Source organism: Trachypithecus francoisi, unplaced genomic scaffold (assembly GCF_009764315.1).
Source record: "Trachypithecus francoisi isolate TF-2019V2 unplaced genomic scaffold, Tfra_2.0 Lachesis_group3, whole genome shotgun sequence".
Lineage (NCBI taxonomy): Eukaryota > Metazoa > Chordata > Mammalia > Primates > Cercopithecidae > Trachypithecus > Trachypithecus francoisi.
The window spans coordinates 125042473-125068505 of record NW_022681468.1 but is presented as its reverse complement, the minus strand read 5'-3'; the positions used below and the strand labels follow the sequence as shown (position 1 = coordinate 125068505).

Below are 26033 nucleotides of genomic sequence, written 5' to 3'. Positions count from 1 at the left end.
TTATTTTTTTAATTTTTATTAAGTTCAACAGGTGCGTGTAATGTTCCTCTTAGTTAAAAATCACTGTCATGTGAAAAGGACTCTTCTTTTTCATTGCTCAGTCTACAGGATGCTTATGTTGGGGTCAGACATTTTGGAATTCAACTATAATGAACCTGATTTCTCATTATGACCTTAATTAGGATAATTAATTATTGAATTTCTGACAGCCTTTAAGGTAGAGCATCCATATCTATGTTACTAATTCAGTTTTAAATTATTGTTTCAGAATTTTTAAGGCATTTAAGGAAAATTCTTATGAGTAGATGTATTTGCCACATATAGGCTATTTGTGCTTTTTTTCTATGTAGATTAGAAAGGGGCAGGAGACAGATTTGGATAATTAAAATTTATAGCTAATCCGAAACCAGTCTCTTTTCTCATTGGTTTGTAAATGTATTTCTGTGCTTATATTGGGTAATAGGTGTTCCTAATTTTCTGGAAATTCATGACATTCGAAAATAAAATAATGTAGCAATACAAAAAAGACTTTATTCCTGAGTCTGCTTCTGGATGCATTCAAAGTAAACATGCTGTTTTCAGAAGAGGAAATATTGCGTCACAGAAATAGAGCAAGTCCCTTATTTCTTAGTTCTTTGTTGTTGATTTTTATTTATTTATTTATTTATTTTTATTTTTATTTATTTTTTTTTTGAGATGGAGTCTCGCTCTGTCGCCCGGGCTGGAGTGCAGTGGCCGGATCTCAGCTCACTGCAAGCTCCGCCTCCCGGGTTTACGCCATTCTCCTGCCTCAGCCTCCCGAGTAGCTGGGACTACAGGCGCCCGCCACCTCGCCCGGCTAGTTTTTTGTATTTTTTAGTAGAGACGGGGTTTCACCGTGTTAGCCAGGATGGTCTCGATCTCCTGACCTCGTGATTCGCCTGTCTCGGCCTCCCAAAGTGCTGGGATTACAGGCTTGAGCCACCGCACCTGGCCGATTTTTTTTTTAAATAAATACAATTTCTTTGAAATCAAAAAGAGCATTAATGTTTTGGGGTATAAAGTATTTCCTTTCTGAGATTTTAAGTCTTATGCCTGAAGAAGAGTAATTAGAATGCTAATTGTTATCAGAGATGAACACATACCTAATTGTGCAGCAAACACATACTTTTTTTAAAAAAACCTTTAGGTTTAGGGATACATGTTGCAGGTTTGTTAGATGGATAAATTGTGTGTCACATGGGTTTGGTGTGCAGATTATTTCCTCATCCAGGTAATAAGCATAGCAAACTCATACTAGAAAACATTGTGGTATGTCATACTTTAGCCAAAATAATAATTACATAACCTTAAATTCTCATAAAATTTAAATAATAAATAATATAAAAATTTAGAAGTTTAAGTATGGTTTTTAGTACTGGTACATGCATTACCTATGTTCTCAGAATTTGTATTAATCTGTACTTTAGATGGATTTTTTTTAGGTTTTGGAGTATCTCAAATTCATATACCACTGTGAGTAGGAGGAGAAAAAATTGGCAAATGTGGGGAAAAACTCATCATACAAAGTGACTACACATTTATATACACCATATTAGACTAGATCTTAATTTCATCACTATGCAGATTCTTAAACATCTGGTAGAGTGTCTGTTTTAAATAAAATATGCCATAAGGCATTTTTCATTTTGCTTGTACATATGTGCTTGGATTGAGAATGTAGGGATTTGAAATCAAACAAGCTGATTGCTTATTACAATTTCAGAAAGAGACTGAGAAATTCTTTCATTTTTGTTGGCTTCTAGTATCTCTCCTGTCCTTTCCCATCTCTTACAAGGATTAGGTTCTAAAGTCAAGATGTGAGGCACTCAGTCAGAAGTTACCTGCAGAATTTCTTAGGATGATTTCTTGAAGATTGACATACAGGCTCCATGAATTGAACACAATCAGTTTTTTCTTTAGCATTGAGACAAGCCATTATTTCTTCAGCTGAGGTCCCCACATAAGAGCTGACTTGTGTGAGAGCTAGACTATATTAATGAAAAACATGTATTTGTGAATACTAGAATCACCCTAAGCCTAGTAAAATGCTTATATTATGAGAGGCACATGGGAGTGGAAACCAGATTTAAGGAATTAGCCAATTGGCTGGGCATGGTGGCTTACACCTGTAATCCCAGCACTTCAAGAGGCCAAGGTGGGAGGATTGCTTGAGCTCAGAAGTTCAAAACCAGCCTGAGAAACATAGGGAGGCCCCGTCTGTACAAAAAACTAAAAAATTAACTGGGTGGGGTGATACGTGCCTGTGGTCCCAGCTACTTGGGAGGCTGAGGCGGGAGGATCACTTGAGCCTAGGAGGTTGAGGCTGCAGTGAACCATGATCACGCCACTGCACTCCACCCTGGGCAAGAGCAAGACCCCCCCCCCAAAAAAAAAAAAAAAAAGCTAGTTCAAATCTCCTATCTCTGGCTTCCTCCAGAGCATACACTCAAGCAGAACAGCTATGAGGCCCAAACCATTCAAATTGGTTTTTGTTCCTTCCTTTCTTTTTTTGCCAGTTACATATAGTTGATTTTATAATGTTAAATATTATCCATTTAGTATACAAAGGTATTTTATGACAATAGAGCAGATCTTAGGATCCAGATTCTCTATGTAGTGGAAGCTTTGGGTCCATGGAATGAATATAGCTTAATGTAATGATTATTATAGTATTTACATTTCAGTCCCAACCTTCATGTTCCTCACAGTGCCCACAAATTCCTTCCCTTTATTTCTGTATGGTAACCTCAGATCTTACCCTTGAATTGAACAGAACTATCATGTAGGCAGAGCTGTTCTCCTCTTAACAACATAAATATTTCTAAGCCTAGTTTCGCTTTCTTAGGCCCATTGCCTTTTGGAAGGTCCTTTGAGGTATACCTTTCACCTTCTAGCCTTTTCTCACTTTCACCTTTAGATTCTATCTAAACTATGCCCTTTTTTTTTTAAGAGACTGGGTCTCACTACGTTGCCCAAGTTGGACTTGAACTCCTGGGCTGAAGCAGTTCTCCCACCTCTGCCTCCTGAGTAAGTGGAACTATAGGCCTGCACTACTGAACCTAGCTTAAACCATGCTTGGTTTTTTCTTTTTTTTTGAGACGGAGGCGCGCTCTGTCGTCCCAGGCTAGAGTGCAGTGGTGCGATCTGGATTCACTGCAACCTCCCGGGTTCAAGTGATTCTCCTGCCGTAGCCACCCCAGTAGCTAGGATTACAAGCGTGTACCACCACACCTGGCTAATTTTTGTATTTTTTGTAGTGATGGATTTCACCGTATTGGCCAGGCTGGCCTCGAACTCCTGAGTTCAAGTGATCCTGCCACCTCGGCCTCCCAAAGTGCTGAGATTACAGGTGTGAACCACTGCATCCAGCCTTTTTTTTTTTTTTATCCTGCTTTAATTTTTTGTTGTTGTTTTTATTTCTGAAATAACATTTTACATTTGTTGTTGGTCTTGCCTTAAGCAAATGGGATTATATTTAGTTATGCAGATTTAGGAAGGGCTCCTCCTTTCTTCTCAAATAAAAATAACCAGGAAAAAGCAGTCATTTTCATATGTTCTACCTTGGATATTCATTATAGTCTGGGTACAGCATTGTCTGTATCTTGAAAAACTACTATACTGCCTTTGATGGTGAGTGTTTTTTGTTTTTTTTTTTTGACAGTGAGACGTTTCACCCATAGTTCAAAATTGCTGTTACTGCCTAGAGATGACACTGCTGTGAATAGTGTACCTCATTTGAAGGCTTGGTGCTTTTAGGCATGGACTGGTAGCATCTCTTGGACAAGGCATTGCAGTTGCCCTGGAGGACTGGCCAAAGAGAAGTTTTCATGTTGAAAAGCTGAGTAAAAATAACTCTGGGTGTAGGCCAATATAGTATCACTCGGGAAAAAGAAAAGCACAATGCGCCTCTCCCTGGGAAGCAGTTTGGCCAGGGCAAAGCTCCCAGAAATGGAAATTTAAGCTTATTGATTTGGGAAACTCTTAGTATTTGCCCCTCAGCCTTTGTGAAATGGATCTTCTTTTTAAAGGGGGGAGGGGTAGGATAGAGGAGACTTAAAGACTTAAAATAATGTCCCCTCTGAACCATCGAATCACCTCCTCAGAACTAAGCAGGTAAGGCCAGGCGCGGTGGCTCACGCCTGTAATCCCAGCACTTTGGGAGGCCGAGGCAGGCGAATAACCTGAGGTCAGGAGTTCGAGACCAGCCTAGCTAACATGGTGAAATCCCATTTCTACTAAAAATACAACAAATTAACTGGTCGTAGTGGCACACACATGTAATCCCAGCTACTCTGGAGGCCTAGGCAGGAGAATTGCTTGAACCTGGGAGGTAAGGGTTACAGTGAGCTGAGATCACGCCGTTGCACTCCAGCTTGGGCAACAAGAGCGAAACTCTGTCTCAAAAAAAAAAAAAAAAAAGAACTAAGCAGGTAAATGTCCTCATGTCACAGAAGAAAAGATCGACTTGTTTAGAAACCAAGTTAGGTAGGGCTATCTGTAGTTCGTAGTAAATTACCAACCTGAAGTGGCATTCAGGCCAGAGAAAATTCTGGGAAGATAGTTGGAAAATAAAACCCCAATGACATTTTCATATTTAACTAAAATTTTCAGATCTCTCATTGTTCTTATTCCTTAGTCATATTTCACCCTCCTTCCTGTTTTACATCTAATAACCTGAAGCAGAAAAGGGCCAGCCCAGTCCTACTTTAATCTCTTCCATTCCCCTGCCCCCATGGAGTATATTTCTTAGTTTTAAAAATTTATTTGTATTTGTTTTTTTGTTTTGTTTTGTTTTGTTTTTTTTTGAGACGGAGTCTCGCTCTGTTGCCCAGGCTGGAGTGCATTGGCCGGACCTCAGCTCACTGCAAGCTCCGCCTCCCGGGTTCACGCCATTCTCCTGCCTCAGCCTCCCAAGTAGCTGGGACTACAGGTGCCCGCCACCTCGCCCGGCTAGTTTTTTGTATTTTTTAGTAGAGACGGGGTTTCACCGTGTTAGCCAGGATGGTCTCGATCTCCTGACCTTGTGATCCACCCGTCTCGGCCTCCCAAAGTGCTGGGATTACAGGCTTGAGCCACCGCGCCCGGCCGAAGAGATTCTTTTATCGTCTTTCTTCCCACCTTCTCTGCTATACTGTGACAGCAAAGGAGAGGCTCACCTGATTTTGGTCGCTTCAGCTGCTATCTTTACCTGATGGCCACTGAAGTTATTTCTGAAAGGGTTTGCTTTTACTTTTAATGTAAAATCTTTCCGTTCTTCTTTACTTTGTAAAGGTGGGTAGAAAGTCGTTCCATATTAGATAATGTTGGCTACTCCCAGAGAAGTCCTTGGATAGCACCCAAGCTGGAAGCAACAGGTTAAGTAACACACGTCCATGTCTTGAGAGGAGTCCAAGAAAAGATCCCTTTTTGAAGTTTGAAAGATCCTGTAAAGAGAGGGCAGACCTTGGGCCAAGCAGCCTTTGAGGTGGTAACCAGCTCATAAACAAGAGCTGGCATGTGCCAACAAAGTCTCTCATCCTGGCTCCAGAGTTGGCTGAGGAGAGAAATTTGTGGAAGCCTCTGTAAATGGAGGCTTGTTCTTGGCTTTAGCTTTAGTGTGGCTGAAAATGCAGTAGGGAGAGAGCTTGGACTTGATCTCTGGGGTGTAGGCATTTCCCTGAGAGGAGGATTTTTTTTTCCTTTCCTTATTTTTTCCTCCCTGTCCTTCCCTTAGTGTTAACATTTCAAGGTACAGGAAATGATGGGATACTGAGTGTTTTACAACTCTTTTAAGACAGCCTATTAATATTCTGCTGCCAAGACGACAGCCAGGAGAAATTTAGGTAGAAGCAAGGCTTATAACCTTTATGAAAATACCCTAAGCAGGGAACTCTCAATTTATTTTGAAGTGTTTGAGTTTTACTAAAAGCCCATCATTGCCAGTGTGGTTTTTTAAAATGGACAGCCCTAATGGCTAAGGAGACCAGTAAGACCTGGAGTTGGCAGCAGAGTGAGCTATCTGAGGAAAATGGGAAGAGGAGTATTGGTGTGGGAAAGAGGTGCAACTGTGCCACTGGATCCCTGTCCCTTCTTTATTCTTTACTGGCCCTGGCAGCTGTCAAAGTTTGCTTAATAGAGTTGTGGGCTGGAGATTGTTTCTTAATCTCCGTATAGGAGTACCAAGCTCCAGCTGTGTTATCTAGGCTCTAGGGCCCTGGCACTTGGCTAACTAATGCTGAGGCATCTGGTGACTTGAGACAAAAGCCTATTTTGTCAGAGAGAAGATTGGGCAAAGTGCAAGCATTGTTATCTCTAATGCCCCCAGGGCAAACTGTCTACTTGGCAAGTGAGAATGCCTTGATCTTGTGAGTTTACAGCAACCTGTCCACTTGGTTTTATGTTTCTTTGAGATTATTTTCTTTTTTTTTTTTTTTTTTTTTTTTTTTTTTTTTTTTTTTTTTTTGAGGCAGAGTCTCGCTCTGTCGCCCGGACTGGAGTGCAGTGGCCAGATCTCAGCTCACTGCAAGCTCCGCCTCCCGGGTTTACGCCATTCTCCTGCCTCAGCCTCCCGAGTAGCTGGGACTACAGGCGCCGGCCACCTCGCCCGGCTAGTTTTTGTATTTTTAGTAGAGACGGGGTTTCACCGTGTTAGCCGGGATGGTCTCGATCTCCTGACCTCGTGATCCGCCCGTCTCGGCCTCCCAAAGTGCTGGGATTACAGGCTTGAGCCACCGCGCCCGGCCGAGATTATTTTCTACTAACGAGGTTTCAGCATTCTGATATTGAAATCTATAAGTGCTTTATTGTAAAGAATTTGGAAAATGCAGAAAAGTAAAAGGAAGAACATAAAAATTGTACTTCATTCTACCAGATTCTTAAGAGAAGAATTTCTTTAATGTTGTGGAACTGGCTGAGATTATTGGTTCAGGACTGGCTTGGGCATGATCTATACCTCATGTATCTCAACCTTGTCCCTTTAAGCATCCTTAATTTTTCCATTAGAGATCTGACCTGGTTTGGCCCTGCTTTGCTAGATTTTCTTACAGTTGATGTGATCTCACCCTGGACTATGAAACTTATCTTCTGTGTTTAGCTTTTTATAACTTGTCTCAAACCAATTTTTTATCTTCATTTGTGATTGTCTTCAGAAGTCTGGGTGTTTGTTTTTTTAAACTGATGGTGGTGAGTATGTAGGGGGAGAGTGGTTTTACAATTTTTAAAGACTTATGTTGACCTGCTTTCTTCTCTTTGGAAAGAGGTGTCTGTGATGTCAGTTAACATAATTTACTTTTGTTGATAAGATTGCTCAATACATAAGCTTATGAGATTTCTAGTTGTATAAAAAGGAAAGGGCTGTCTTTCATGTTTTCTTTTCCTCTGCTGGAGTAACATTTGAGTTAAGGAAGTTGCACAAAAACAAACCCATCTTTTTTCTGTGTAATTTTCTATATGGATTTCTATGTTGAACAGCCTAGACCTTTTGTCTGTTCGATGTTTACATAGATGTTTAGATTTAACTTTTAATACATTTGTGGTTAAAAAAAAAAAGGAAATTTTGGTGCAATAGAGAAATGTATTTTGGATTTATTTATTGTTCCTTTTAAATGTTAAAATGAGGCGGGAATACAGTACTTTCAGCCTATTGTCTAAGAGTACTCTTTGACATTTATAATATCAGATACAGGCATTTCCAAAAGAAATCTTTAACATACCATACCCTTAATGATCTTTTGACAGGACAGAAATGGGGAGAAATGTTAGCAGGGTATATTTTAATTTATATTCTCTAAAAGTATACATTCTATACTATGACAAATTATTATAGATTTTATTTTCTTCTGTGTTTAGCTTTTTATAACTTAAACCAATTTTTTATCTTCATTTGTGATTGTCTTCAGAAGTCTGGGTGTTTGGTTTTTTTAAACTGATGGTGGTGAGTATGTAGGGGGAGAGTAGTTTTGCAATTTTTAAAGACTTAATGTTGACCTGCTCAAAACTTACCTCAAAAATTGGTTTGAAGTAAGTTATAAAAAGCTAAACACTCCTTGCATAACTGGAGAGAAAGAGCTTCCAATTAAAGTAATTATGCTAGCAGCTCTGAGACTGCTCTTTGGAACTGTTGTCAGCACTTTGGTTTGAAGAAATCAGATCAGAATTGACTGCCTAATAGTAGGCTTTTACCAAGAGCCTGACATAAGAATTTCAGGAAATCTGGGAAAATCTTTGAAAATCTTCTATATTATAGGCTGGGCACAGTAGCTCAAATCTGTAATCCCAGCACTTTGGGAGGCTGAGGCAGGAGGATCACTTCAAGTGAGGAGTTTGAAACCAGCCTGGCCAACATGGTGAAACCCTGTCTCTAAAAATATAAAATTAGCCAGGTGTGGTGATGCACACTTGTAATCCCAGCTACTTGGGAGACTGAGGTGAGAGGATCGCTTGAACCTGGGAGGCAGAGATTGAAGTAAGCAGAGATCACGCCATTGTACTCCAGCCTGGACAACAGAGTGAGACTCCGTCTCAAAAAAAAAAAAAGAAAAAGAAAAGAAAATCTTCTATGTTATAAACTTAAATTTCATGTGAATGGAAGATTGAGAAATGATGGCTGATGGCCTAAGCTATGGGTAGAATTTCAGCTTTTTGCATGTTTATCAGATGGCTTGAATGTTCCTGCCTTTTCCTGGTTATTATTTTAAAAAGTAGTGTTTCCAGAACCCATTTAACAACTGATAACTGGAAAAATTTTTGTGAGAGGTTAGCTAGACAGGTTATATGGTTTTTTTTTTGTTTTTGTTTTTCCCTCATACAGTTTTTTTTTAAAAATTGAGAAATCATGTTTTTTTTTTTTTCAGTATACAATTCAGTGGTTTGTACTATATTCACAAACTGTAACCATCACATCACAAATTCCAGAATATTTTCATTTCCTCAAAAAGAAATTCTGTACCCATCAGTAGTCACCCTCATTCTTCATTTTCCTCAGCCCCTGGCAGTCTACTTCTGTCTCTCTAGAAATTTCATGTAAGTGGAGTCATATAATCTGTGGCCTTTGGCCGGGCACAATGGGTCACGCCTGTAATCCCAGCACTTTGGGAGGCTGAGGTGGGCAGATCATGAAGTCAGGAGTTCGAGACCAGCCTGACCAACATGGTGAAACCCTGTCTCTACTAAAAATACAAAAATTAGCCAGGCATGGTGACACTTGCCTATAGTCCCAGCTACTTGGGAGGCTGAGGCAGGAGAATTGCTTGAACCCGGGAGGTGGAGGTTGCAATGAGGCAAGATTGCGTCATTGCACTCCAGACTGGGCGACAGAGCGAGACTCCATCTCAAAAAAAAAAAAAAGTGGCCTTTTGTGTCTGACTCCTTTCACTTAGCATAATTCATTTTGTAGCATGTATCAGCAGTACTCCATTCCTCTTTATGGTTGAATAATATTCCATTATGTATATATACCACATTTGTTTATCCATTCATCAGGTGATGGATATTTGGTTTTTTCCCTTATTTTGACTGTTATGGATAGTGCTGCTATGAACATTCATATACAAGTTTTTGTGTGGACATATGTCTTCAGTTTTTTTCATTATATACCTAGGGATAGAATTGCTGGGTTATATGGTAACTCTTTGTTTAACTTTGTTTGGAGCTGGCAAACTGTTTGCCAGAATGTAAATGGCTGTGCCATTTTACATTCCCACTAGCAATGTACAAGAATTCCAATTTCCCTATACTTTCAACAATACTTGTTATTGTTCATTTGTTTAATAGCCATCCTGGTGGGTGTAAAGTGGTATCTCATTGTGGTTTTGACTTGCATTTCTTTAATAACTAATGATTCAGAGCATCTTTTCATGTGCTTATATGCTTGTATATCTCCTTTGAAGATACCTGATTCTTTGTCGATATTTTAATTAGGTTGTCTTTGTAAGAATATATTCTGAATATTAGTGTCTTCTAAGATTTTTATGGTTATAGCTCTCACATTTAGGTCTTTGATCCATTTTGAGTTATCTTTTCTATATGGTGTGAAGTAGAGATCCAGCTTCATTCTTTTACATGTAGATATGCAGTTTTCCTAGCACCCGTTGTTGAAAAGACTATTCTTACCCTGCATTGGATTTTCTTGACATCCTTGTTGAAAATTAATTGACCATAAATGTATAGGCTTTTGTCTAGAGTCTTAGTTTTGTTTCATTGATCAACATGTCTATCCGTATGGCAGTATTATAATCTTGGTTACTCATCTTTGTAGTAAGTGTTGAGAATTGTGAGTCTTTCAACTTTATTCTTCTTTTTGAGATTGTTTTGGCTATTCTGAGTCCTTTGTATTTCCATATGAATTTTAGGATCAGCTTGTCAATTTCTGCAAGAAGCAGGCTGGAATTTTGATGGAGATTGTATTGAATCTGTCAGTTTGGAGAGTTCTGCAACTTAACAATATAAAATCTTCCAATCCATGAACATGAGATGTCTTTCCATTTATTTAGAACTTCTTTAATTTCCATCAATGATGTTTTGTAGTTTCAGTGTATAAATCTTGCACTTTTTTTTTTTTTTTTTTTTTTTTGAGACAGAGTCTTACTCTGTCCCCCAGGCAGGGGTACAGTGGCACAATCTTGGCTTGGCTCACTGCAACCTTCACCCACCAGTTTCAAGCAATTCTCCTGTTTCAGCCTCCCGAATAACTGGGACTACAGGTGCGCGCCACTACGCCCAGCTAATTTTTTGTATTTTTAGTAGAGATCGGGTTTCACCATGTTGGCCAGGCTGGTTTCGAACTCCTGGCCTCAAGTGATCCGCCTGCCTTGGCCTCCCAAAGTGCAGGGATTACAAGCATGAGCTACCGTGCTCAACCCTGTTTTTTCTTTTCTTTTTTTTTTTTAAGCCAGTCACATTTAGGGGTTGTATACCAAAATCTTGCACTTCTTTTGTTAAATTTATTCCTCAGGATTTTATTTTTTTAGTTGTTATTGTAAATGGAATTGTTTTCTCAATTTCATATTTGGATTATGCATTGCTAGAGTACAGAAATACTATTGTTTTGTCTATACTGATCTTGTATCTTACAACCTTGTGTAATTCATTTGTTGACTCTGGTATGATTTTTGTGCATTCCTTAGGGTTTTCTACATATGAGATCATGTTATCTGCAAATTGAGATCATTTTACTTCTTACTTACAATCTCGATGTCTTTTTTCTTTATTTCTTGTCTAATTTTTCTAACTGTAACCTCCAGTACAATGTTGAATAGAAGTGGCAAGAGCAGATATCCTTAACTTCTTCACTGATTTTAAGGAGTAACTTTCAGTCTTAATTATTAAATATGATGTTAATTAACTGTGGACTTTTTTATAGATGACTTTTATCAATATGGGATTTTTTTTTTTCTTAGAGATGGGGTCTTGCCCTGTCATTCACAGCCTACTGCAATGGCATAATCACAGTCCACTGCAGCCTTGACCTCCCAGGCTCAAGCAATCCTCCTACCTCAGCCTTGCAAGTAGCTGGGACTACAGACACATGCCACCACATGTGGCTATTTTTGTTTTGTTTTGTTTTTGTAGACACAGGGTTTCACTATGTTGCCAGTCTAGTCTCAAACTCTTGGGCTCAAATGATCTTCCCACCTCGGCAATCCCAAAGTGCTGGGATTACAGGCATAAGGCACCATACCCAGCCCAATATGAGATTTTGAAGGGAACATTTATACTGTAGTTTGAGATTTTAAAGTATGTTGATATTTTTCAGAACAAGTTAATTATTGAGGGACAAGTGAGGAAGGAGGCTTGGAGAAACCTCTGGAATGTAAAGTACACAAGATTGAGAGCACCTAGCTTCTAGTGTCCATTCCCCTACTTAAGCTGAGTAACATTGGAAATTCTGTTTAATTCTTTGTGCTTCCTTCATTCATGCTTTCTGTTCATCACATATTTATTGATCATCTAGTTTACCAGGTATTTTGAGGATGCAGGGTTAAAAGACTAACGGCTGTCTGAGTTGTTGTCCTCAGATATCAGTTATACTCCATTCCCAACAGTTTTCTTTTTTTTCTGTAAAGATGGAGGTGTTGGGCATATGTTGATTTGTGGGGACATATTACAACCTTGCTTATTTTCAGAGTTCAGTATATTCTCAGTGTTAAGACCAGCCGTACACGTAAGATAGCATGAGTACTACCTATGTGTCAGTCTCTTACACAGTTATTATTTCAAACTACTGTAGGTATAGCAGTGACTCCCAAATATCCATTCCCTGCCCTGACATCTTTCCTAAATTTGACCATGATTTCCAGTTGCCTGACAGATTTCCTTGCTTACTTGTCCCAAATGTACTTCAAATTCACAAAGTTCAAAGAAAAGTCATACTTTGTCCCTAAAGTCCTCCTCTCTCCATCCCTTTCTCTAGTACTTTCTCAATTTTAGTAGTGGGAATACTTCTACCCAGTCACCCAAACTAGAAACTTGTGAGTCATCCTTGATACCTTTCCCTCACTGCTCACATCTAGTACATCACAAAGGTTCTTTAAGAGATTATCTCCTGCTTGTCTCTTGTAACTTCCCCTCTTTATACTTGTTGCCACTTCCTTTGTTCAGACCCTCATCATTTTTAATGTGGACCAAACTCTACTCTTACCCCCTTTCTTTCCCACTTGTCATTCAGGATCCAACTTAAATATCACTTTCTCTTTACAGCACATTCTTGTTAGCCAGTTCCTCAGACTTCCAAATGAAATTAAACACCTATTAATTTTATAGAAATATTGAATATTATATAGGGGTTAATAGCACATATTATAGAATTATACAGGCCTGAGTTTGAATCCTGGCTCCACAGAGTGAGGCTCCTATCTCACTCTGTTGCCCAGGCTGAAGTGCGATGGCGTGATCTTGGCTCATTGCAACTCCGCCTCCTGGGTTCAAGCGATTCTGCTGCCTCAGCCTCCCGAGTAGCCGGGACTACAGGTGTTTACCACCATGCCCGGCTAATTTTTGAATTTTTTAGTAGAGACGGGGTTTCACCATATTAGCCAGGCTGGTCTTGAACTCCTGACCTCGTGATCCAGAATCTTGGCTCTTTTTTATTGGTGGGGGTTTTTTAAACAATTTTTATTATTACTATTTTTAATTTTTTATGGGTTTTTTACTTGTTTCTTTTGTTGTTGTTGTTTGTTTTTTGTTTTTTTCACTGAGCACAGGGGACTTTATTGATGGTACATGACAAGGTAGGGCTCCCTAGGCCCCTCCCTCTCCAAGGGGTCTGCATGGAGACTGTGAGGAGGGGAGATTCAGTCTGGTAGGGGACTGATTGTGGCAGGGACTCCCCAGCAGTGAGTGCCTCTCTCTTCCTCTCGTGCTCTCGCTGGGCTGGTGGTCCAGAGTTCTTACTCCTTGGAGGCAATGTGGGCCATGAGGGGCACCACCCTGTTGCTATAGCCAAATTCATCGTCATACCAGGAAATTAGCTTGACAAAGTGGTCGTTGAGGGCAATGGCAGCCCCAGCATCAAAGGTAGAAGAGTAGGTGTCGCTGTTGAAGTTGGAGGAGACCACCTGGTGCTCAGTGTAGCCCAGGATGTCCTTGAGGGGGCCCTCCGATGCCTACTTCACCACCTTCTTGATGTCATCATATTGGCAGGTTTTTCCAGACAACAAGTCAGGTCCACCACTGACGCATTGGCAGTGGGGACATGGAAGGCCATGCCAGTGAGCTTCCCGTTCACCTCAGGGATGACCTTACCCACATCCTTGGCAGTGCCAGTAGAGACAGGGATGATGTCCTGGAGAGCCCTGCAGCTGTCACGTGACAGTTTCCTGGAGGAGCCATTTATAGTCTTCTGGGTGGCAGTGATGGCGTGGACTGTGGTCATGAATCCTTCTATGATACCAAAGTTGTTATGGATGACCTTGGCCAGGGGCGCTAAGTAGTTGGTGATGCAGGAGGCATTGCTGACGATCTTGAGGCTGTTGTCATACTTCTCATGCTTCGCGCACATCACAAACATGGAGGCGTCAACAGGGGACAGACATGTTGACCCTTTTGGCTCCCCCCTGCAAGTGAGCCCCGGCCTTCTCCATGCTGGTGAAGACACCAATGGACTCCACGATGTACTCAGTACCAGCATCGCCCCATGTGATTTTGGAGGGATCTCACTCCTGGAAGATGGTGATGGGATTTCTATTGATGACAAGAGTCCCGTTCTCAGCCTTGACAGTGCCATGGAATTTGCCATGTGTACAATCATACAGGAACATGTAGACCATGTAGTTGAGGTCAATGAAGGGGTCATTGATGGCAACAGTATCCACTTTACCAGACTTAAAAGCAGTCCTGGTGCACCAGGCACCCAGTACGACCAAATCCGTTGACTCCGACCTTCACCTTCCCCATGGTGTCACAGGGATGCACTGCCAATGCAAGAGAATATGCAGCTGTCTGCCGAACAGGAGGAGGAGAGACTTTTTTGAGATGGAGTTTTGCTCGTTACCCAGGCTGGAGTGCAATGGCACGATCTCGGCTCACCACAACCTTTGCCTCCTGGGTTCGAGTGATTCTCCTGCCTCAGCCTCCTGCGTAGCTGGGATTACATACATGCGCCACCACCCCTGGATAATTTTGTATTTTTGGTAGAGACAGGGTTTTTCCATGTTGGTCAGGCTGGACTTGAACTCCTGACCTCAGGTGATCTGCCCTCCTCGGCCTCCCAAAGTGCCAGGATTACAGGTGTGAGCCACCTGGTCTTGTTTTTTTTTCACACTCTGTCACCCTGTCTGGACTGCAGTGGTGTGATCTCAGCTCACTGCAACCTCTGCCTCCCAGGTTCAAGTGGTTCTCCCACCTCAGCCTCCCGAGTAGCTGGGACTACAGATGCATGCCGCCGTGCCTGGCTAATTTTTTGAATTTTGGTTAGAGATGGTGTTTCATCATGTTGGCCAGGCTGGTCTCAAGCTCCTGACCTCAAGTGATATGCTTGCCTCTCAAAGTGCTGGGATTATAGGCATGAGCCATGGTGCTGGGCCTGAATCCTGGCTCCTAATAGCTGTATGGCCTTGAGCATGTTACCTAGCCTCTGGGCCTCAGTTTCCTTTTATCTGTAAAGTAACACTGATAACTACTTTATAGAGAAGTGAAGATTAAATGCAATTACAAAGGTTATAATTATACTATCATGGCTACAATATATTGAACATACATTATTTGCTAATCACTGTGCTAAGAATAATACTTGATACTTACGTGGAAGGTAGTTAGGTCAATGCCTAATATTTAGTAGGTATTCAGTAAACAAAAGCTAGTATTTTCTGTGTGGTCTTCTTCCATTCTTAGCATCTTAAGGGCAAGAACCATGTCTTATCTTTGTGACTGACAGTATGGTAGATAACAATAAACAGTTGTTGAGTTTGAATTTATTTAATGGGATTTGAGTAACTGCCAAGAGGTCTTCTTTAGTATAATATTCCCTGCTAACTTGACTGCAATTCCTTTGGAATTGAAGGTTTTGAGTTTTCTATTAAAGTACACATACCTCTAGAGAGAAGTAATACTTTGAGCTATTATCAACAGTCATCTCATGGGAATCAGTTGTTTATCAGCTGTTTTCAAATCCGAGAAAGATCTTGCAGGATGAGACTTGGCTAGGAATGAAAGAAGAGGGGAAAAAGAGACCTGAGCTCACAATATCATGTGGAACAAAATCACTCTTTTTTTTTTTTTGAGACGGAGTCTCTCTCTTTCGCCCAGGCTGGAGTGCAGTGTCCGGATCTCAGCTCACTGCAAGCTCCGCCTCCTGGGTTCACGCCATTCTCCTGCGGCAGCCTCCCGAGTAGCTGGGACTACAGGCGCCTGCCACCACGCCCGGCTAATTTTTTTTGTATTTTTAGTAGAGACGGGGTTTCACCATGTTAGCCAGGACGGTCTCGATCTCCTGACCTTGTGATCTGCCCACCTCGGCCTCCCAAAGTGCTGGGATTACAGGCGTGAGCCACCATGCCCGGCCCAAAATCACTCTTTCCTATTTGCCTCAGAATTACTCTTTTTCCTAATTTGTAATGTATATCATTCCACTTAACATACATATACTGCATTTAATAGCAGTGGCTCTCCTGTGGGACCATGGAATTAGATCAGCAGAAATGAGTTATTTCCATTACTTGAATTACTTAGGTTATTTAGCACTTTGTGATATTATGGGCATGATGGCAGATTCACTCTCTATGTAGTCAATAGCTTTATATTAAGTACTGAGAGAGGATATTCTAGACCTGGTCCCTAATTTTGGCCAGCTATTTTGGCCAAATGAATGTCAGTTATCAGCTGCCGTATGAACTGCCCAGAGGATTGCTGAATACAAGATGAGATGATAAACGTAAAAACACTGAAAAGGCTACACAAATGCAAAGTGGATTATTCCAGACGTTATTATTATTATTATTATTATTATTATTATTATTTGAGACAATCTTGCTCTGTCACCCAGGCTGCAGTTCAGTGGCGACAATCATGGCTCACTGCAGCCTCTGCCCCCTGGGTTCAAGTGATCCTTCTACCTCAGCCTCCCAAGTAGCTGGGACTACAGATGTTAGCCACCATGCCCAGCCACTTTTTTCTATTTTTTTGTAGAGATGGGGTCTCCCTGTGTTGCCCAGGCTGGTCTTAAACTCCTGAGCTCAAGAGCCTCCCACCTCAGCCTCCCAAAGTGCTGGGATTACAAATGTGAGCCATTGTTCCCAGCCTTATTTCAGACTTTAACACATGACCTTGGAAAACTCAATGTTGTGGGCCTCTGTTTCCTTATCTCTAAAATGAAAGACTTGGGAAAAAATTACTTCCAACACCATTGTCAACTCTAACATTTTGAGAAATTCCATCCCCTCTCTTTCTTACTTATGTCCCTTGCTTCCATATAGTCTCTTCTTAGCACAGCAGCCAAAATAATTCTTTGAAACTTTGCTCAGAACCCTCCATTGGCTCTTAATTTCATTCAGAGAAAAAGTCAATGATCCACATGATCTGTGCTTCTCTCTGCCATACCTCTGTGGCCTTATCTCCTATTTCTCCCTACTCTCATGCCCCTCCAGCCATACTGATTCTGCTGTTCCTTGAAATGCAGCTCCTCTTGCCTTGGGTCTCTTACATCAAAGGTTCTGGCTACTAGAATTCTTTTTTCACAGTTAAGTACGTAGCATGGCCAACTCCCTCATTTCTCTCAAGTATTCATTCAAATGTCAACCTATTTGAAATTGGGAACCACCTCTGTACCCTCCTTTTATCCTGTCCCATTATTTTTTCTCGAAGCACTAATCTTTTTAGTTTACTATTTGTATACTTTATTATGCTTATTGTTTATTATCTGTCTGCTAGAATGTAAGCTCTACCAGGGCAGAGATTTTGTTTTGTTTTGTTTTGCTTTGTGAATCTTTGTTTCCCAAGCACCTATAATAGTACCTGACCCAATAAATATTTATTAAACATATGAATGAACCGTGCAAAATGGTAATACTAATCTCATTTTTAGCTGATGTGAGCCTCAGTTGACTGATTTATGAAATGCTGGTTTGTTCTCCATCTTTTTTTTAGAGGCATTCCTCAAATGTCTGGTAGTGCTTGATTGTCTGCTCATGTTTTAAACATCTTTAAGATGGAGCGCTGAAAGTTATATTTGAAGCTGTGAGTGCATTTGCAGGACATATTTATGGTGAGCTTCACAGCAAGATGACTGTTAAGTTGGGAAACCCCAGATGTCAAGATCTTTAGGTGTTTCCTCATAGGCTTACCAGATTTCTTAGAAAAATAACAAGCCCCTTCCAATCCTCCTGGAGAGTAAAGATTTCTTTGAGCTAGGTGAAAAAGAGGACTAGGGCTTCAGCCTTCAGCATTCAGTATGTTTAAATCTACATTTAATCTCCTTATTTTAGGTATGGTACTCATGTCCTCCACTATGTCTAGAGCACCCTGGTCCAGAGATCCTCTATTTGAGAAACTAGCATCTCTCGTTTTTGGGGTCAGGGGTGGTATCTGAGTGAGAAAAGGAATTAAATAAATAATTGCTGCTTTTTTTTTTTTTTAAGACAGTCTCACTCTGTCACCAAGGCTGGAGTGCAGTGGCGCCATCTTGGCTGACCGCAACCTCTACCTCCCACGTTTAAGCGATCTTCCTGCCTCAGCCTCCTGAGTAGCTGGGGCCACAGATGTTTGCCACCACACCTGGCTAATGTTTGTATTTTTAGTAGAGATGGACTTTCATCATGTTGTCCAGGCTGGTCTCGAACTCATGGGCTCAAGCCACCTTCCCGTCTCAGCCCCCACAAAGTACTGGGATTACAGGCATGAGCCACTGTGCCCAGCCATAATTGCTTCTTATATAGTTTTCAATCAGTGTTATTCATCCTAAATCATCGGTTTCACATCTTGAGTCATCTGGTACTGCCAGTTTCTAAGCTTTTAGGGGAAGATTCTGTAGTGTTGATTGGTATAGTTCAAAGTTTCTTTCTATTGCATGCTTATAATTCAATATAGCATTCTTAGGTTTGCTTAGTCAGTTATCCTTCCTTCGTTTGCTTTCCAAGTTCCAAAATATTGTTGTCTCCTCTTTAGTTCATCCCCGTACTTGTGGGTTTAAGTCTTTTAAAATTCTTTATTGTGTTAGTGTGGTTTTTGTCTACTCTATTTATTGCAACTATTTTCTTGTCTGCCATTTTTCTTGTTTGCTTTCAATTGACAATTTCAATGAGATAACTGTAGAATCACATGTAGTTTATAAAACAATACAGAGAGATCCCTTGTACATTTTACCCAATTTCCTCCAATAGCAACATTTTCCAAAACTAGTATAACAACCAGGGTATTGGTATTGATACAGTCCACCAATCTTACTCAGATTTGCCTTGTTTTGCTTATTGATGTCTGCGTATGTGTGGTTGTTTCTATACAATTTTATATCACGTGTAGGTTTCTGTATCCACACCACTGTCAAGACTGAACAGTTCCATCAACACAGCAATCACTGTTATTAACCTTTTTTTTTTTCCTTTGAGACGGAGTTTCACTGTTGTTGCCCAGGCTGGAGTGCAATGGCACAATCTCAGCTCACCGCAACCTCTGCCTCCCGGGTTCAAGCGATTCTCCTACCTCAGCCTCCTGAGTAGCTGGGATTGTAGGTATTCGTCACCACGCCTGGCTAATTTTTGTATTTTTAGTAAAGATGGGGTTTCACCATGTTGGCCAGGCTTGCCTCGAACTCCTGACTTTAGGTGATCCGCCCGCCTCGGCCTCCCAAAGTGCTGGGATTACAGGTTTGAGCCACAGCGCCTGGCCGTGTTAACTTTTTTATACCATACCCACTTTCCCTGCACATGTGAATACAGTATTTTCCCACTTCCATCCCTAATCTCTTATAACCACTAACCTATTCTCCATTTCAAAAATTTTGTTACATAAAAACTGTTATTTAGGCTGGGTGTGGTGGCTTATGCCTGTAATCCCAGCACTTTGGGACGCCAAGGTGGGTGGATCACTTGTAGTCATAAGATTGAGACCAGCCTTCCCAACATGGTGAAACACCGTCTCCACTAAAAATACAAAAATTAGCCGGGCATGGTGGCGTGCGCCTGTAACCCCAGCTACTCGGGAAGCTAAGGTAGGAGAATTGCTTGAACCTGGGAGACAGAGGTTGCAGTGAGCTGAGATCATGCCATTGTACTCTGCACTTCAGCTTGGGTGACAGAGTGAAACTCTGTCTCAAAAAAAAAAAAAAAAGAAACCTGTTATTTATATATACATGTATAAATATTTATATACGTAAAGTGAAACAGGGTCTGTCACCCAGGCTTCAGTGCAGTGATGTGATCATAGTTTACAATAATCTTGAACTTCTAGGCTCAAACTATCCTCCTGCCTCAACCTCCCGAGTAACTAGGCGCACACCACCACCCCGACTAATTTTTATAATTTTTGGTAGATATGAGGTCTCCCTATGTTGTCCAGGCTGGTCTGGAACTCCTGGCCTCAAATGATTATCCTGCCTCTACCTCTCATAGCACTGGGATTATAGTCATGAACCTGGACAAAAATGTTATTGTGTAAATGGAATCATACCATATGTAACCTTCTGGGATTGGCTTTTTCAATCAGCGTAATTTTCTGGAGATTCATCCAGGTTGTTGCATGTATCAATAGTTCATTCCTTTTTGCTGCTGAACGGTAGTATTCCATGGTATGGATGTACCACAGTTTGTTTTACCATTTACCTGTTGGAGGTCAGCTGGGCTGTTTCCAGTTTGGGACTATTATGAAAAAAAAATGGCTATGCACATTTATATACAGGTTTTTGTGTGTGTTTGAATATAAGTTTCCATTTCTCTGGGACAAATGCCCAAGAGTGCAGTTGCTGGGTCATATGGTAATTGTGTTTAGTTTTTTAAGAAACTGGTTTTCAGAGTGGCTGTACCATTTTACATTACCACCAGCAATGTGTGAGAAATCTAGTTTCTTTGCATCCTTGCCAATATTTATTTTATCTCTATTTTTTATTTTAGCTATCCTGGCAGGTGTGTAATGGTGCCTCATCGTGGTTTTAATTTGCATTTCTCTAATGATTAACAGTGTTCAAGTTATTTTCATGTGCTTGTTTATCACCTGTGTGTTCTCTTCAGTGAATCGTCTCTGGATGTCTTTTGCCCACTTTCTTTTTTTTTTTTCATTTTTATTTTTTCATTAATTTTTTTCTTTTGCCACTGGAATAAAGACTCACCATTTTCTAACTGAGTGATTTTTTAAAAATATATATTTTTTAGAGACAGGGTCTCACTCTGTGGCACAGGTTGGAGTGCAGTGGCACTATCATAGCTCATTGCAGCTTTGAACTCCTGGGCTCAAGCTGTCCTCCCGCCTCAGCCTCATGAGTAGCTAGGATTACAGGCACATGCCACTACACCTGGCTAATTTTTTAATTTGTTTGTTGAGACGGGGTCTTGCTATGTTGTCCAGGCTGGTGTTGAACTCCTGGCCTGCAGTGACCCTCTCATCTCAGCCTCCCAAAGTGTTGGGATTATAGGCATGAACCCCTGTGCCCAGCCTATGGCATGATTTTAGAAGAGATTTATGACTGTATAGCCTCTTCCTGTTCTTGCTTGTTTTCTGAGCCTGGTTCTCCAGACTTCCTGGGATTCAGTGAGTCACCCACTACTAACCTTTCATCTTTTACTTGAATCAGCTGGGGTTGGTTTCTGTATGCAGCTAGGGACCTTGAGTTATATAGTTTCTGAATTTTGAGAGTAAAAACCTCAATACATATTAAAGAAGTGCACCATCTTACCAGGGAGACAGGACTTAATGAAATACTAGAACTGGCCGGGCTCAGTGGCTCATGTCTATAATTCCAGCACTTTGGGAGGCCGAAGCAGGAGGATCACTAGAGCTAAGGAGTTCGAGACCAGCCTGGGCAACCTAGCAAGACCTTGTCTCTACTAAAATTCTAACCCCCCACCAAAAAAAAAATTAGCTGGCATGCAAGGTGGCATGCACCTATAGTCCCAGCTACTCTGGGGGCTGAGGTGGAAGGATTGCTTGAACCCGGAAGATTAAGGCTGCAGTGAGTCCGAATTGTGTCACTGCACTCCAGCCTGGGCGACAGAGAGAGACTCTGTCTCCAAAAAAAAAAAAAAAAAAAAAAAAAGGGGGCGCCAGGCGCAGTGGCTCACGCCTGTAATGCCAGCACTTTGGGAGGCCAAAGTGGGCGGATCACCTGAGGTCAGGAGTTTGAGACCAGCCTGGCCAACATGGCGAAACCCCATCTCTACTGAAAATATAAAAATTAGCCAGGTGTGGTGGTGGGCACTTGTAATCCCAGTTACTCAGGAGACTGGGGCAGGAGAATCGCTTGAATCTGGGAGGCGGAGGTTGCAGTGAGTTGAGATCGCGCCACTGCATTCCAGCCTGGGTAACAGAGTGAGACTCGCTGTGCGTGGTGGCTCACGCCTGTAATCCCAGCACTTTGGGAGGCCAAGGTGGGTGGATCACCTGAGGTTGGGAGTTCGAGACCACCTTGACCAACATGGAGAAACCCCATCTGTACTAAAAATACAAAAATAGCTGGGGTGGTGGCACATGCCTGTAATCCCAGCTACTCCAGAGGCTGAGGCAGGAGAATGGCTTGAACCCGGGAGGCGGAGGTTGCAGTGAGCAGGAGGTCGCGCCATTGCATTCCAGCCTGGGCAACAAGAGCGAAACTCTCTCTCAAAAAAAAAAAAAACAGAGTGAGACTCCATCTAAAAAAAAGAAAAAGAAAGAAATACTAGAACTGTATTACACAGAAATGCGATAGCTTATCTAACACAGATAAGTGATATAAATAAAGGGGAAATTAACAGCTGGAGCATGTGGAACAGGTTTATAGAAAAACTGGATGCAAAAATTTACATAGAAAAAAGAAGTGTTTATATTCTGTGGCCCTTTGGCAGAACACAAACTGTAATATGATTGTTTTGCCCCCTTAGGAGCACTGTCTTCATTGAAAATGTGTATCCTAGGATATTGTTCTAATTAGGTTAATCTCTTTCCTTTGTTGCATTAGGAGGTGAAAAAAATTTTTACATGGGTTAGATTTCCCTGAAAAATATTTCTAGTGATAAGATCTTCAAATAGTATATTGGGGTCTGCTGCTAAATCAAAAAGTCAGTTGCTAAGAGACTTGATTGTCACAAACTGTTACCATCCTGGCATTTTAAGCTTTTGAGAAGTGTAAAATAATTATTCTCCACCAAAATGTTTGAGGCTTTTGCTTTAGTTTATAGACTGGTTTATTATACAGTTTATTTGTAAATTTGGCTCATCATAGAATGTATTAGTAAATTTGTCTATAGGCAGAAGCCAGAGAGTTTGGTTTTTAAAAATATTATCTGTAAAGTGAGGATTTTTGTTTGGTTTTATTTATTTTTTATTTTTAATTTTTTGAGATGGAGTTTCGCTCTTGTTGCCCAGGCTGGGGTTCAGTGGGGCGATCGTGGCTCACCGCAACCTCTGCCTCCTGGGTTCAAGCGATTCTCCTGCCTCAGCCTCCTGAGTAGCTGGGATTACAGGCATGCACCATCACGCCTGGCTAATTTTGTATTTTTAGTAGAGACGGGTTTTCTCCATGTTAGTCAGGCTGGTCTTGAACTCCCGACCTCAAGTGATTCACCGCCTTGACCTCCCAAAGTGCTGAGATTACAGGCATAAGCCACTGCACCAGGCTGGTTTTATTTTTTTATACAGATCTGTCACGCAGGCTAGAGTGCAATGATGTGATCATAGTTCACTGCAGCCTGGAATTCCTGGGCTCAGGCAATCCTCCCGCTTCAGTCTTCTGAGTAGCTGAGACTACAGGCATGCACCACCATGCCTGACTGGTTTTTGTATATTTTTCTTTTGAGATGGAGTCTTGCTCTGTCACCCAGGCTGGAGTGTAGTGGCGCGATCTCAGCTCACTGCAGTGTAGTCATCTTGGCTCACTGCAACCTCCACCTCCCAGGTTCAAGTGATTCTCCTGCCTCAGCCTCCCAAGTAGCTGAGACTACAGGCACCCACCCCATGCCTTCCTTTCTTTCTTTCTTTCTTTCTTTCTTTCTTTCTTTTCTTTCTTTTCTTTCTTTTCTTTCTTTCTTTCTTAGATGGAGTCTCTGTTCCCCAGGCTGGAATGCAGTGGCACTATCTCAACTCACTGCAAGCTCCGCCTCCTGGGTTCACGCCATTGTCCTGCGTCAGCCTCCGAGTAGCTGGGACTACAGGCGTGTGCCTCCACGCCCAGCTAATTTTTTGTATTTTTAGTAGAGACGGGTTTTCTCCATGTTAGTCAGGCTGGTCTTGAACTCCCGACCTCAAGTGATTCACCGCCTTGACCTCCCAAAGTGCTGAGATTACAGGCATAAGCCACTGCACCAGGCTGGTTTTATTTTTTTATACAGATCTGTCACGCAGGCTAGAGTGCAATGATGTGATCATAGTTCACTGCAGCCTGGAATTCCTGGGCTCAGGCAATCCTCCCGCTTCAGTCTTCTGAGTAGCTGAGACTACAGGCATGCACCACCATGCCTGACTGGTTTTTGTATATTTTTCTTTTGAGATGGAGTCTTGCTCTGTCACCCAGGCTGGAGTGTAGTGGCGCGATCTCAGCTCACTGCAGTGTAGTCATCTTGGCTCACTGCAACCTCCACCTCCCAGGTTCAAGTGATTCTCCTGCCTCAGCCTCCCAAGTAGCTGAGACTACAGGCACCCACCCCATGCCTTCTTTCTTTCTTTCTTTCTTTCTTCTTTCTTTCTTTCTTTCTTCTTTCTTTCTTTCTTTTCTTTTCTTTCTTTCTTTCTTTCTTTCTTCTTTCTTAGATGGAGTCTCTGTTCCCCAGGCTGGAATGCAGTGGCACTATCTCAACTCACTGCAAGCTCCGCCTCCTGGGTTCACGCCATTGTCCTGCGTCAGCCTCCCGAGTAGCTGGGACTACAGGCGTGTGCCTCCACGCCCAGCTAATTTTTTGTATTTTTAGTAGAGACGGGGTTTCAGTGTTAGCCAGGATGGTCTCGATCTCCTGACCTTGTGATCCACCCGCCTCGGCCTCCCAAAGGGCTGGGATTACAGGCGTGAGCCCCCGCACCTGGCCAATTTTTTTTTTTATTTTTGAGACAGAGTCTTACTCTGTCACCCAAGCTGGAGTGCAGTGGCACAATCGCAGCTCACTGCAACCTCCACCTCCCTGGTTCAAGCAATTCTCCTGCCTCAGCCTTTGGAGTAGGTGGGATTACAGGTGCCTGCCACTATTCCCGGCTAATTTTTGTATTTTTAGTAGAGACAGTGTTTCACTATATTGTCCAGGCTGGTCTCAAACTCCTGACCATCTACCTCAGTCTTCCAAAGTGCTGCGATTACAAGCTTGAGTCACTACGCCCAGCCTGCCTGCCTAATTTTTATATTTTTAGTAGTGACGGGTTTCGCCATGTTGGCCAGGCTGGTCTCAAACTCCTGACCCCAGATGATCAGCCCGCCCTGGCCTCCCAAAGTGCTAGGATTACAGACCTGAGCCACCACGCCCAGCCTATTTTCTTTATTTTTGTAGAGATAGGGTCCCACCATCTTGTCCAGGCCGGTCTCACACTCTTGGGCTCACGTGATCCTCTTGCCACACCTCCCAAAGTGGTGGGATTACAGGTGTGAACTAGCTCACCTGGCCAAGAGTTTTATTACTAGCTGGTTTATGATATTAGCCTGTTGTGTATCTTGTATACTTTATGTTAGGATTCTTTTCTCCCATCTTCCCCACCTTCATCTTTTCTTCCCCACAGATTATTCTTGAAGAGAAAGAAGTAGGCAGGAGTTTGCTATTTGAGGGCAAGTGGGGAGAGAGATGTGGGGAGGCTGGTCAAAAGAGGAAACTCAAGTTTAAAGCAATGAAACACCAACAGTAACTACTTTTCTTTTTCTAAGTTGCTGATGGCTTTGTGTTTAGTAATCCAGATTAGGTCATGAATCTTTTGATACAGATAGGTTTTTTTGTGTGTTTTGTTTTTTGTTTTTTTGTTTTTGTTTTTGTTTGATACAGAGTCTCACTGTGTCACCCAGGTTGGAGTGTAGTGGTGCAATCTGGACTCACTGCAACCTTCGCCTCCAGGGTTCAAGTGAGTCTCCTGGTTTAGCCTCCCAAGTAGCTGGGACTACAGGCACGTGCCACTGTGCCCAGCTAATTTTTGTATTTTTAGTGGAGATGGAGTTTCACCATGTTGACCAGGCTGGTCTTGAACCCCTTACCTCGTGATCTGCACCCCTTGGCCTCCCAAAGTGCTGGGATTACAGGCATGAGCCACCGTGCCCGGCCACAGATAGGTTTTTAAAATGTAGATTAAAATAACTTTTGTGTCTGGCCGGGCGCGGTGGCTCACGCCTGTAATCCCAGCACTTTGGGAGGCCGAGGTGGGCAGATCACGAGGTCAAGAGATCGAGACCATCCTGGTCAACATGGTAAAACCCCGTCTCTACTAAAAATACAAAAATTAGCTGAGCATGGTGGCGT

The 26033-nt window shown here is 41.9% G+C and overlaps 1 protein-coding gene and 1 pseudogene across 3 annotated transcripts in view; one reads left to right on the top strand and one right to left on the bottom strand.

The window, feature by feature from the left end:
- The window catches only part of ZNF609 (zinc finger protein 609), a 234487-nt gene that overhangs the window by 54016 nt on the left and 154438 nt on the right, over positions 1–26033 (top strand). The window lies entirely within an intron of this gene.
- LOC117070521 lies at positions 13386–14391 on the bottom strand (annotated as a pseudogene).